The 13,115-nt window shown below is 37.1% G+C and overlaps 1 long non-coding RNA gene across 1 annotated transcript; it reads left to right on the top strand.

Moving 5' to 3' along the window:
• The first annotated feature begins 5,825 nt into the window (after positions 1 to 5,825).
• LOC127853828 (uncharacterized) lies at positions 5,826 to 8,508 on the top strand. The gene is made up of 2 exons (XR_008036771.1): positions 5,826 to 6,122; positions 6,566 to 8,508. It is a non-coding gene; the product is annotated as an uncharacterized LOC127853828 (long non-coding RNA).
• Positions 8,509 to 13,115: the final 4,607 nt, after the last annotated feature.

Genomic DNA, 13,115 nt, shown 5'->3' with positions numbered 1-13,115 from the left:
CAATGATAAATACGTCAATTAGAAACATTATATTATTGCATTTGCAAATTACAATATATGAGTATTTCAGATATGTATTTTTTCAGACTGTTAACTCAAACTATATTATCATTGCATTTTGATTAAACAGTCCCATTAAATTAGCCCTGCCTCACTGTAGCAGATACCTCTATGGTTGCAACCAATTGTTATTACTTGAAACAAAACATGAAATTAAAACCTGATATTTTGACTGTCTGGCAAGCAAACAGGTAAGAACGCACAATAATGATTATTTATAGATCTTGTGGTCGGACTCTCACTGCTAAAGTTCCTGGTTTCGATTTCAACCCGCGACACAATGAGACATTGGCATACTCCATTTTCATAAACTGGCCATATAAAGGCCCTATAAAAGTTACGATCCGTAATTATTTATCGGCTATTTTTAGAATACGTCACCGCTTTGAGGCTACACATTTCGTTAGTTGCAAAGTTGTAAACATTTCTTCCAATTATGAAACGGGTATATCTTCCATAATTCTTGACAACGTTGCACCTAAGCTGTGTTATTAGCATGTTTTATGCAAGAGTAACTGAAATCCGGTAAAAATTAGACCAATTTATATGGATAATAATTGGATTTGTCTCCTTTATAGGGCGTTTAAGACATTTCCGTTCAAACTACTTTATACTTGATTTCACTATTTTTTGCATAACTATTTCCAGCTTTTGACTACTTCTTGCAGCATCTTATGAACAATCGGGGGTTTATTAGAAATTTATTATTAAAATCGACAGAATAATTGACTCCAAAATTTATATATGAATACTAAATGTGTATGCAAATAAACTTTCGATAATTGTTTAAGTGTAAGGACGCATTTTTTTTTGGTAAAGTGCAGACGACTTTCGTGTATCAGTCATTGTTTGGATAACAAGATGATAATGCGAGAGGTAACTTGGGGAGAGGTTTTATCATGTCTTCACTGGTTTAATCTGTTAGTTTACAAGAGTTTAAATACCCATCGCATTATCTATTGTCCTAGATAATTGACATGTTATTCACATTTCAGCGCCTCGCAATTAATATAACAGAGGCAAGCGACTTTCGCTACCTTAAAATTACTTTGATTGTTATATTCATAAATGAAAGCGATTGATACTAAATCCATTTAAAAATAATTGTGGCTCTAAAGTCCGCAGAAAAAATAATGCGAAATCAAAAAACAAATTTTGCAACCAAATACAGTCTATTGTACCTTGTACCATGAGATTTTTCCTGTAAAATGCAATGCATCGTGTGGAATTTCTTTAGTTAGCCACTCTACGTAAGGGAGGTAATGTCGCCGAATATGTTGTCTTTATTTGTAGAAGACCTTGAACTTAACCTACAAGATAACATCAACTCTGGTTTCAATATAGATGACATGTTGTTGATTTTACTAATATTTGCTGATCACGTGGCTTTTTCAGAAAAGTCACTGGCTGAAGTTCAAACACATTAAGATAACTCATATCTATATTGCAATTCCTGAGGGCTAAATGTTAACACTGCACAAACAAAAATAATGGTATTTTTCGGAAGAGGGAGGGATTAAAAGAAAACGAAAAATGGGCATACCATGGAACTTATATATTGAAGTGGTTGTTTACTTTAACTATTTAGGCACAGCGTTAAATTATACTGGACGTTTAAAATTAAACCAGGAACATCTGGATGGTAAAGCCCTTACGGCTATGTATACATTATTGTTTAAATGCAATGACATTGACATAAAACCAAGAAATGCTGGCCAGTTGTTTGACTCCTTTGTGGGTTGTATGTTAAATTATGCTTCAGAAGAATGGGATTTCACAAAGTCGGATGATATTGAACGCATACATTTAAAATTGTGCAAAAGATTACTATACATGTATGTTTAAATAAATACATGCATGGGCGTCCGCACATAGGGGCAAATGGGGTCAGCTGACCCCCTTGGAAAATCGGTGAGCGAAAAAGATAGTTGAATATGGAAAAATCTAAACGTGTACAATTATGATTCCTGAATTGAACAATTGGGGTCAGAATGACCCTTAGCTAGTTTCACACGAACATCAACTCCCATTTACATGTAAACAAGTCATGAATGCGGTTATTGCACAATTTATTTACTCTCAAAACATTGTTTTAAACATGATTCATTCGTACGAAATCGAGGAAAGAAGTCAATCAATTAACGTTTATTCAGTCCATGAATAGGAAGTGAAGGTGACGTGGGTCTCTGTCGAATTTCTTGATGATTATTTTAATAAACATATTCTTGTCGGTGTTGATCTGATCCCTGTGAACCTCATCATGCATAATCCTGCGATCCTGTCGTCGGACATGGTGGATCATAGCCATGTCTTGACTCGTCTCATCGTCCTAAATGATCATTCCACCGCACAAGTGGTGGCTGGCAGGGTCAGTAATATGATCATCGCCTCACGCACGGCCGGAAACAAGTCCATTTTTTGACTAAGTCAACAAAATCCTACTCATTCTGTTTGATGGATTCATTCTTGTTCATGTCGTACCATGACAGTGCGTCTTGTTCAAAATTATCGAATTGATTACATTCTTCGATGATTCAGACTGTATCTTTATAGTCTGATCGATCAAATTTTTTATGTGGTTCGGATGGAGTTGATATAACATGAACGCAGGCATGTTAGATTCTGAAAATCGGCTTCCTAAAGACTGGATCAGTGAGTCCATGTACAGAATTTAAATCGTTCGTCGATAGTATTCTTCACTGGTTCCACCAACATTTGCTCGGTGTACTTGACGGCCACATTGCGGTGGTATTGTCATTATAACACCAATATCTTCGGCTGTTTTTAAGGCCGGACCGAATATATCCTCCGCGAAAATCGAATCCGCATTTTCTAGATGATCGGTGAACACCGATGTCACTAAAATGGACGAATATTAGGCTATTATGTGAAGCGTTATCACAAATGTCGCCGTTCCACTGGCCGTCCATAGCTGATGTGCGGTCTGTCGTCCTTTAATATTATGTTCGTTTTGCGCTAAATATTCTAACTGACGGCGTATTTCGATGAAATGGTAAGCCAAGATTCGTGTGCTTTTTTACTTTGCAGTCCACCTTGTTTCGCTTTACAATAGTGTGTTCGGAACAGGCCGTCTTCTCTTAGGGCTCTCTCTAAAATATTTAATGATTGCTTTCACAGTTCCTATGGTATGACGTACGTCAGAAACTGTATTTAGATTCCATATGAGAAAAGTCACTATGATCAAAGGCGAGAAAAATAGGTAGAACCCACTCCAATACAGTCAATTTATCAATTCAAAATTCTCACTCGTAACCTTCCAGATATACTTCATGGTGCACCATTATCTGGCCTTATTCTCAAAATTGTATACGCCTCCGGCGGCAAAGGGGAAGAAATCCCCCTTGACCCTTCCTAGAATCATTCCTGCGGACGCCCATGAATGCATGTAATGTGATGTTAATGGTGAATTATGAAGAAATGCATTGTATGTAAACAGATTTGTTCAAATAATAAAAAAGTGGTTTAAATTTAATAAAAAATATGTAAATAATATACAAATTTATGCAAATTGTCAACAAAACAATTTTTTAAAAGATTGTAAAAAAGTTTATAGAAATTTGGCATCAAATGTTAAATAATTTTGGTTTTGGTTATGTCTTTGAAAATTCAAACGTTGTGCAAGTTAATAGTTTTATTAGTGAGTTCAAATGTAGACTTATATGTATTCCACATGTTATAAGTTCCATGTGACAAATCAGTAATTTGAAAAGTATGTACAACGATGAAAGAAGCATTTGCTGTAAGAAGTACGATTGTCAATAATGCTACTGTATGTATTGTATTACCGCTTCGATATAATTTACTTATTCTTGCAATTGATTGTGTATATTTATATTCTGCAATGCAAATTTTATGCAATGTTATGTTGTTTTGTCTGTCTTCCTGTCTGTCTGTCTGTCTGTCTGTCTGTCTGTCTGTCTGTCTGTCTGTCTGTCTGTCTGTCTGTCTGTCTGTCTGTCTGTCTGTCTGTCTGTCTGTCTGTCTGTCTGTCTGTCTGTCTGTCTGTCTGTCTGTCTGTCTGTCTGTCTGTCTGTCTGTCTGCCTGCCTGCCTGCCTGCCTGCCTGCCTGCCTGCCTGCCTGCCTGCCTGCCTGCCTGCCTGCCTGCCTGCCTGCCTGCCTGCCTGCCTGCCTGCCTGCCTGCCTGCCTGCCTGCCTGCCTGCCTGCCTGCCTGCCTGCCTGCCTGCCTGCCTGCCTGCCTGCCTGCCTGCCTGCCTGCCTGCCTGCCTGCCTGCCTGCCTGCCTGCCTGCTCTGCTCTGTCTGTCTGTCTGTCTGTCTGTCTGTCTGTCTGTCTGTCTGTCTGTCTGTCTGTCTGTCTGTCTGTCTGTCTGTCTGTCTGTCTGTCTGTCTGTCTGTCTGTCTGTCTGTCTGTCTGTCTGTCTGTCTGTCTGTCTGTCTGTCTGTCTGTCTGTCTGTCTGTCTGTCTGTCTGTCTGTCTGTCTGTCTGTCTGTCTGTCTGTCTGTCTGTCTGTCTGTCTGTCTGTCTGTCTGTCTGTCTGTCTGTCTGTCTGTCTGTCTGTCTGTCTGTCTGTCTGTCTGTCTGTCTGTCTGTCTGTCTGTCTGTCTGTCTGTCTGTCTGTCTGTCTGTCTGTCTGTCTGTCTGTCTGTCTGTCTGTCTGTCTGTCTGTCTGTCTGTCTGTCTGTCTGTCTGTCTGTCTGTCCGTCCGTCCGTCCGTCCGTCCGTCCGTCCGTCCGTCCGTCCGTCCGTCCGTCCGTCTGTCTGTGTGTCTGTCTGTCTGTGTGTCTGTGCGTCTGACTGTCTGTCTGTCTGTCTGTCTGTGTCTGTCTGTCTGTCTTTCTGTCTGTCTGTGTGTGTGTCAGTCTGTCTGTCTGTGTGTCTGTCCGCCTGCCTGTCTGTCTGTCTCTCCTAACGGGTTTTGCGTTAAATACATTTTTATTTCATTCTTGTTACAAAAAAGCTCCAGACAATGCATGCTTACAATTTTAAAACAGCGACCTGATAACATTTGCTATCTGCGACGTTAAAATCCATTTCCGTACGCGATCTAAATATTAATTGTCATGATTTATCAAAATTCTAAATCATATGTAAGATTAGCCTTTTAAAGCATTATCAATACTTTCATAATTGTATAGATTGATAGCTTCCTCGTGTGAATGTTAGTCTACAAAGAAGTCTAAAATGTTCAGTATTCGATACTTGATACGAATCTTAGAACTGGCTGTATTTGCTGGCAGTAATAATTGAAGTTCTTTCACAACCACTGCACTAGTTGGGCGTCCTTACCCTCATAAACTTCACTGACGTGTTACGTTTAAATTTAAAATGTTGAGAATTTCGGTTAAAAGAGGGGGTACCAAAGGGTACGTAGAAAGTTTCGTGTCCAACCCCAATCTATACAAGTTCGAACACCAGTCCCCAAAAGAGAATGGATAGCGTATTTCAAAAGTCCCACTTTACTAATAGCTGAAACAATATAAGTGGCATATTTTCACATTATTCAATATACTGTTTGTTAAATGTTTTTACAATATATGTGTGAAATATTATATCTTGTTCGTTGAAGGCGAAGCGAACATAGTAAGAAATGTTCTTTCTACCTTCAAATACACACTCTATGTCATGAATACATCATTCCGTAGCGCCGGCATCTCTTAGTGCTTAGCAATTGAAATCAAATTTGGACGTATTATAATACACTTGGTGCAAGGCGTGTTTGCATGTTACGTGCAATTTGCACTGGCAGACGACAATACAGCTCGGGCGCGTGCATGCACATTCCTTCAGATGTTTTCTGTTTCCCCACTGATCCAATATCGTCCGTCGCATGTTGTGTTTTTTTCCCCAAAATTTCGTCTGTGAGACAAAAGCAACAAAAAGCAAACGTTTTGTGTATATATTTGTCACTTTTATTACACAATACGCCGGTATATAATTCACGTCGAACAGGAATACAGGAGCAATATAACAACAATTAACAGAGAAGATAAGTTGCCAAGAAGTCTCATTAAGCTCAGATATGAATCTGCAAATTGTATCGTATATAGCGATAGCATGGATAACACTTACTTGCATGCAGGTATGATTATCATTATTATATATCACATATCAATACTCTTTAAATGCGCATTTAATAACGTTTTAAATTATATGTACGTAGGAATACAATCAAATTACTATAATAATATTTTTGTAATACGTGGCTTTAATTAATTTAAAATCATTTGCATACGGGTTTAAAACGAATATTCACACGGGCCGAATATTACTATTCAAATCCAAAATCTTTATTCGAATATTTGATTAGGTATGGAAATATCCGAATAACGTAAATCAAATCTCCCGAAATGAATTCGGGATTCGTGTCAACCTTTAATTTACTTTGATTGTCATCGTTGATCTTTTTAATGCCCTAAAACTAAAATCGGTTGAACATGTATACAATTAACTGAACCACGTCCATGTTGTTATAGTCATTAACAATTTCAAAAACAACAAAATAGATTTCTTCTTACATTACAGTTGGCCACCACTGACTGCGACATGACCAACTCGAGCTCGTGTCCAGTAGGCACGTGCTGTGTGCACGACTTATTGTACTCGAGTACCACGTGCCGCCATCTGGGTCAGGATGGTGCTTCGTGTACGATAAGGCCCACTTCGCTAGAGTGCGCATGCGCCGACGGTCTAGTCTGCTTGACCAACATTCATGGAGGCCACTTCTCTTCCGTTTACGGGAAATGTGTACGAAAATACGACGCGCCGATTGAGGGATAGTTAAATGAACATGATGTGTTTTATATCCCAGTTTGAAGACGATGTGCCATATGGAATTGTTTGTCTGTATGTTTGTTGCCGCTCAAAATGCTTACATTATGTTCACATATTTTATGTCGTCGTTGTTTGTTTGTTTTCTGACCATATTTGAGCAGCGCCCTGGGGAAACCTGGCTAAATGCATGTGCGTAAAATGTCGTCCCAAATCAGCCAGTGCAGTCTGCACAGGCTTGACATGAACGACACTTTCCAACATGACAAGATTTTCGATAAGATGAAACATCCTTTAAATGAAATATTCATTAAAGCGGAAAGTGTCGTCCCAGATTAATATGTGCGGACTTCACAGGCTAATTCGGACGACACTTTACGAAAAATGCATTAAGCCCGGTTTTCCCATAGCGCAACTCATTTATAATGTCGCAATAAAGCTTCAGATCTGTATTCATAGCAAACCTGCAATTTTTGGTGGAGGTGGAAGGAAGGATTTATTATTTTTATTGGAACTTTTGAGGAAGCTATCATTTGATATGTTTCGGAAAAGATGTGCATACAGTTAGCCATTAAGATGCTAGCATTGTCGATTTACGTCTTGATACTGTAAACTTCAGTATACGTTTACCCTTTCCCACTTAATGCAAAGTGAAAATGGCTATGTGCATACAGCTGAATCCATAACAGCCTGCGAGTAACTCGCAGCCTGTTCAGATTTTATGCTGTTTGCTGCTCATCAGTATCTAAGGGTTGGAAATTAAGCCTTTACGATTGGAATCTAGTGAGATAGGTCTTTAATTAAATTTAACTTTCTAAAAGACTACAAATGCGTCAAAAACGTATCTAAGTGGTAAAGGGTTAAAATAGCTACTTACACAAACAATATTCTGGTCATAGTTTGATTTAAATAAGTCAAAGACCTATCAGTATATTGATAGGTCTTTGAATAAGTTCGCTCCAAATACCGATTGTTGGTTATGTATATTCCTCTTCAAAATAAAAAAACTTAATAACTGATAACGATCAAATTAAGATATGCATCGAGTTTGCCTTTTAAACTCGAAGTAATAAATTTCATTTCGTCACATATTCGATGATTGCAACATAAACGAACCTTAACACGGGGCACGTGCGCTATGTCATCTGCGTCATGATTGGCTGGTTTTATTGTCACCTGCATGCGCTCGATCAGTGGTCTAGAACGCTAGCAGGTGGTGTAGCCAAGCGTCGCGGCCACGCCGATTTGTTCTAATTTTATCCCCGCGCGCGCGATAACATATGCATCGATAACAAAGCTCGTCCCGAGATCAAGGGGTGAATTTCATATTTAATATCACAGGGAAAATTAAATAATAGGCCGGTCTTTTTGTTTCCAAATGGTCATTTGTTGAGTATCCGTTTGAAGTCGGAAAATCAGCGTACGTTTCGCGTACCCACGCGACAGTGGTTAAGGGTGATGCTAGATTTAATGAAGTTTATTGTTAATCCACGAACCAGAGCTAAATAGCGTTTTCAAACGAATTTGAATACATATATGCGGAGAGTGATTTCGAATGCGACGTCTCTGAAATGCACAACCTAAGACCATTACAGCAATGCTACGTATATATTACATGCATTTCATTGATATTGTATTATTGTGTTCGTCTATTAAACTGCCTGCTATATAAGTGAAGTTAAACAATATTACACAAACGCTTTTTGTTCACTTCATCCACGGTCCCACAGTGTGCTTTAACAATTAGCGTTGCTCAAAGTGTGGGAGTTTTTCGAAACTTCGGCAAACTCGTATGCTTAAAATAATGATATAAAATGTTTCGTTGGTTGGAAAATTAAACACGTAATAAGCAATTTTATTATTGCAATAGGAAAACTAGTTTCCTCTTACTATTTCGTAATTATTATATCTGCCAATAATAGTTTATGTATTTATTTGTAGTCATTCTTATTACATAAAACGAAACATTTTTGTCTAGGAAGCACGATGTTTAACGAGTTTCTGTGCAAGTGTGTTTTCAGAATCGGGTGTTGATCAGTATAATCATTTAAAAATAAGATTAAAGGGCCAATACTTACTTATGCATCCTTTTTGCTAAAAAATACACTAATGTAATGTTATTTTAAAATCCATTGAATTCAAAACAATAGCAGTTGACTGCAGACTTTGTTCGCCCAAAACAACTTTCAATAACAGAAGACAAAAACATGAACATGACGATGTTCGCACATCAACGAGGAACACAAATAAAAAGGACTTGTATTGACTATTGCATCGTTTAAATGTGTCTCGTTTTATCACAATTTTTTCACATTGGTTTCGTAAATAATTAATTAACTTGTCGAATCATTAATTAACATGTCGCAACAATTTAGTTATCATTTTTAACACATCTTCTCTAGCGCTTAACAAAAAACCGCGCGAACTTCATTATTAATCGGTGACTATTTCCGTTACGCAAGTATGGATCTTTTCACAGATTTTGGCATGAATTGAAGCTTGTCATTAAATGCTTTATATTGATCAATGTAAACATTGGACCTAACAATCTCCAGTAAAAAAAAACAACAATAATACAATTTAAAAAAGGGAAAAAAGTAACCATCAACTGGGCTCGAACCACTGACCCCTGGATTCCTGGAATAAAAAATCTCCCGCTTAGATCACTAGACCATCCGTGCTCATGCTAGGAGCGGATGTATTTTTTACTTATATAAGCAATCCCCGTAATTTCCCAAAATATAACGACAACAACAGAACTTTCCAAATTATTCAATCGTTTCGCATTTCAACGCTTGATAATTTTCTGGTTTTCAAATCGTCAAAAGATGCATAAAATGGATATTTTAGAGCATCGTAAATGTTCAGTATTACTATTTCCTCACAAATATCATAACTAAAACGAAAATTTGCGAATCTGAAACAACTTTTTTAATTTTGTCAATTTACTAAAATTACTATTATTTAAAGACGTATTATTTTTTCTTAATACCAATGAACAGCCTTAAACGCTTTAATGTGTTATTGATTTCGAGTGATGTTTATCCAGCCATCATCAACCGCTATTTTATAAAGCGGGAGTTTTGTTTCGCTATTTTATAAAGCGGGAGTTTTGTTTCGCTATTTAAGACATAACGTAAACGTTATTTCTAGAATCTTTTGATTGTTTTTTTTACCGAACTGAGACAACGTTTTTTCAAGCTTTGCACAACACGAGACCACAATATTGCTGCTGGACTTCAACTAATTAATAGTTCGTCCTTGTTAAATTTCGATACTACCAAATAAAAGTATGGATGGAAGGTGAGAGGATGCGCTTGTTAACTCGGAGTGACACACAAATTTTCGTTTATTCATCTGGTCACCCATTATAGCCGAGCCGAGACATAGTTGTTGCTTCAGAAAATGGCTCACCGGGTATATCAAAATAACACCACACATGAATAGGCTTGACAGAACGACGCCCACACACACGAGTATTATAACAGTTATGTCAAGGGCACTGCAGTATTGCAACATCATTGTACAAAACAAGCAAAATCACTCCCGTGTTAGTCAATTCAGTTACGCTTGTATACACCCAAATACAACTGCGGATAATCAAACTTATTCTTTTGAAACCTTTTATGTGGAGCCGTTGTTCTTCAGTTATGATCTGAATCACCAGAGCATTTATCACAGCTATTTGCAACAATTTCGAACGTAGGAGGTACAGTTTATTGTTCAACGCAGTATTAAAATTTCGTCTTTTCACAATAGTGTTTATATGAAATTCAGTTTGCCAGCGTTGACAAATTGAGTATAAAATGAAATATGACCATTATGACAGCAAATAGGTGCTTTCATATTTGTTGTGCAATTGTTAAACTGTGCATTATAAATCAACTGCGCATGCATCTACCTGTAAATAATTAATATGTATTTTTGAATTTCGTATAGCACTAAACATTTTGAATATGGTGGTTCTTTTTCAACGAGATAAAAAATATTTCGTTTAACACACTTGCACGGTAAAACATATTGTCACGGGCATTTGACATTTTGGCTATTTGATATGACGATTATTTCGAAAATCTATGCAAAATTATTAATACTATTGGGTTCTGGAGTCGAATATCTTGAAAGAAAAATTATATTTTAATATATTTAATTATATTGAATTAAAATGCTAGCTGTGCAATGATTATTTTTGGTTGTTGTTGGTGTTGTTGTTTTATAAATGTAGCTGTTATGTTTTTTGTTGTTTTTTGCATTTTCAAATAATCATATATTTCTGTTTTTACTTCTTAGAAAGCAGCAACACTCCAAATGCATACCATTGTGTCTTGACTAAGCATGCAATCGTCCCTATGAAGCAATATCGGATAGTAATCTGCCATTCGAGTGCACGTGCTCGTAATTAAAGAGTCATATTTTTTGATGTTATAATTATCGTAGATACAACACTACCGAGACGAATGACCGTCTGCAAAAGCAATTTAGCGCCAAAACATTTAAATTACCCGCGTTCTGTTAAAATTTGCTCTTCTATAGTACCCGTATACTTAAAGATGTTTGCGATTGAGCAAATACAATGCTGATGCCTTAACAGATAGGGCATATTAACAGATTGTGATACAATTCTTGACAAAGCGATTATGAAAATCACCCACATTTGATATCGGTTGTTGTTCATTACCGATCGATCATCCGCTATTATTTTCTCATCGAAGAACTTTTGCAAGCATATAAATAGTTGTCCCCGCAGAATAATGTCAAATGCACGAAAGAACTAAACACCGTTCGGACTTAAAATAATGAAGATCTACTTGAGCACCAATCAGCAGCGCATAGGTTCCTAATCACGGAAATGATCCAGGAGTTGCGCTAACTTTACTCACAGGTAAGTTTTCTTCTCACATTCTTCTAGTTTATAAACAATGTTAATAATTCCGCAACTAATATTAATGATACTATATTATTTCTATGTAAGTCGCGTTGTGGGGAAAAATAGGCTTAGTGCGTAAAGGGTCGTCCAGACTAGCATTTCTAGTCCGTACAAGCTTATCATGGACGGACTTTCCGCTTAATATGGTTTGTTTCGGGTTAAATAAGTATCTTCATAGGGAAAATCCAGTTTAGTTGGAAAGTGTCGTCCTTGATGAGCCTGTGAAGACTGCACTGAGCCTGTGAAAACTGCACAGGCTAATTTGGGACGAAACTTCACGAACCTGCATTTAGCCAAGTTTTCGCTAAACTCGGCTCAAAAACTATTACTCGCTTTCATCTGCAAGTGCAGTGATGGTACAACGCACCGCCCCGCTATTGTCACTACTAGTGACAGCTGCAACTGTTGCGCAGCTGTAATTGCTTCTGATGATGCTACTGCTGTTACATCTGTTATTAATTATAAAAATAACAACAACACTAACAACAACACTGGAAAATGAAGTAAAAGGTGCTTCCGAAGTTTAAGGAAGCAGCTGTTAAAATGCTAAAGCGATGTAAATTGCGCGAATAAATTAGCCAACGCCGCCTGTGAAAATCAATTGTAATAATTACCATCGATTTTCGATGTCAGTGTGCCACATTGCGATACAGAGGCCTATATTTGGTCAGGTATGCCGCTTAGGGGTTAAACTCCGTGCGAAAATTATGGGGCCACCAATGAACAAGCGATGGCAGTTTTAAAATAGGGATTTTAAAAATAGCAGTTTTTTCCCGTATTTCCGGAAACTGATGCGGTCACAGGTGGCACTGACTCCGTGGGAGAATTTTAACGGTTGAAATTTTAATTTGCACACACCTCACCAATCATGATACATCGGCTATCTCCGGACTCCTCCGTAAGATTTATGGAATAAATCGTCTGCTGGTCCAGAATGACACCTCACTACCAATAGTGTTTGTCATTACACGTGTTCTTGGAAATCCATTTGTTTTTTAAATCGACTTTTTTCTTCATATATTTTCATATAATATTTCGTATATCATTAAATTTAACAACATTTATACGGTGTCATTTTCTAAATCATACAAACTATAGTTGTCTTCAGCTGGGGTTTATCATGTATTATATTTTATCATGTATATAGTACTTTTAGATGAATTCCTTCAACCGTGTTGTATGTTTTTACCTATTTTGTTTATACATCTTGTTATAATTATGGTTGCGTTGTCATGTAATTTCATGTGAAGCGCTTTTGAACGCACAACTATGTGCGCTATACAAATCAGGTATAATAATAAATAATAATAATAATAATAATAATAATAATAATAATAATAATAATAATAATAATAATAATAATAATCGTATACTGCT

Source organism: Dreissena polymorpha, chromosome 12 (assembly GCF_020536995.1).
Source record: "Dreissena polymorpha isolate Duluth1 chromosome 12, UMN_Dpol_1.0, whole genome shotgun sequence".
In the NCBI taxonomy this organism is placed as follows: domain Eukaryota; kingdom Metazoa; phylum Mollusca; class Bivalvia; order Myida; family Dreissenidae; genus Dreissena; species Dreissena polymorpha.
Note: the sequence above shows the minus strand (reverse complement) of the source record. Positions and strands in the feature narration are given on the sequence as shown.